Raw genomic sequence first — 1,791 nt, 5'->3', positions numbered from 1 at the left:
TGGGACCTTTGCTTGTGGGGGGGCCTCACAGTCTCTACCAAATGTCCTCCCAGAAGGTGAACCACCTCTCCTCTTGTGAGTTGAGCACCCCTCAGACCTTGCTCTTTGCTCCTTGCAGTTCACCCTTCCCACCTGAGAACCTCCAGGTATCGAGCTGCAGAGTTTGACTCTGCCCTCAACCTGTTTATAGTCTTAATGGAATTTAAACCCTTTTCTTTCTCCTTTTTGTTCAGTCCCTTATGTTCTCTTTTTCTCTCCAGCTGCTTTCGGGCGGGAGGGGGTGGATGCTTTCTTGTACTCCATCCTCTCTCCTCAAGCAAAAATAACTCCTTGCCTTCCATAGCTTCTCTCTCCCCCAGTTCACGTCTCTATGCTATGTATGTACCTGCCAAGTTCTGTGGTTCAGGTTGAGCAGATTGTTGTTTAATCCTCAAATCACTTTTCTAGGTGTGGAGGATGGTTTAGTGTTGATCTTCAGGGATGAGAGATGCAAAAAAACCCCCCCAAAACCCAAAAAACCAAAAAGACTTCTATGCTGTTCTGCCATCTTGTCCTGGGAGCAAATTCACTTAAATACTTTTTAAAGTGGATTTTGAGGCCTCAGCATAATATTCCATTCTATTCTTTCAGAAATACCATTCTATTTTTTCATCCTAATTGCAAAAAATGGCAGTCAATCCTTAAGAATATAAAGTTCTCTAATCTTCTTAGTGGGTTTCTATGTTCTCTTTAGCTAATGGCAAGTGGAAGTATGATAGGAGCAAGCTGTGTTTTAAGACTTTGGAAAACATCTCAAGCTAGGCATTGGATGATCCTGCATTTCTTTATGTGAAGCACTAAGGTTATAGTGCTGTATTTAAATTTTAGGGTGCAATTTTTTCCATAATCTAGCATCTCTGAACTTCGTCTTTTTAAAAAAAAATCAGTTTTGAGATAGAATTCAGACACTGAAAGTCACCCTCTCAAAGTATAAAATTTGTTTTTAGTATATACAGAGTTGTGCAACCATCACTGCTATGTAAGTTTAGAACATTTTCATGTAATCGTGAAAGTAATAGTCCCTCCTTAACTCTTCTCTCCTCCGTGTCTGTCCACTATTAATCTGTCTTTGTGAATTTGCCTATTTTCTGACCTACAATATGTGGCCTTTTGTGTCTGGTTTCTTTCACTTGGCATGTTTTCAAAGTTCATATTAGTACTTAATTTTTATAGCTAAATATAGCTATAAACACTTTTGGGGTGTTTCTACTTATTACTATGAATAAGGATGCTATATATTCACGTACAAGTCTGTGTGTGAACATGTCTTCAGGTGTCTTGGGTACATATCTAAGGAGTCACCTGGCAATTGTATATTTTACCTTCTGAGGAACTGAATTGCCATACTGTTTGTTTTAAAGTGGCTGTATGTACTATTGTGCAATCCCCCCAAAAGTGTATGAAGGTTTCAATTTTTCAACACATTGCCAACACTTGTTTTGGTTTAGCCATTATAGTATAAAGTGGTAGCTCATGAATTTAATTTGCGTTTCTCTGATGCCGGGAATCTTCTTATGCACGTATTGGTTATTTCTAGATCTTTGGTCAACAGATTAGACATTTTTCCATTTTTTACTGGGTTCTTTTTATTGATGAGTTCTTCACAGTCTGGATACAACTCTTATGATTTTCAAGTTATTTTGTATTTTCTGGGTTTTTTTTACGTGACAGTCCTTTGGTGTATAAAACATTTGAATTTATTTCAATGTGGAATTTAAGAAACTAAAACATGAACATGGGAAAAATAAAACA

Source organism: Leopardus geoffroyi, chromosome B3 (genome assembly GCF_018350155.1).
Source record: "Leopardus geoffroyi isolate Oge1 chromosome B3, O.geoffroyi_Oge1_pat1.0, whole genome shotgun sequence".
Lineage (NCBI taxonomy): Eukaryota > Metazoa > Chordata > Mammalia > Carnivora > Felidae > Leopardus > Leopardus geoffroyi.
This window is presented reverse-complemented; position numbering follows the sequence as displayed.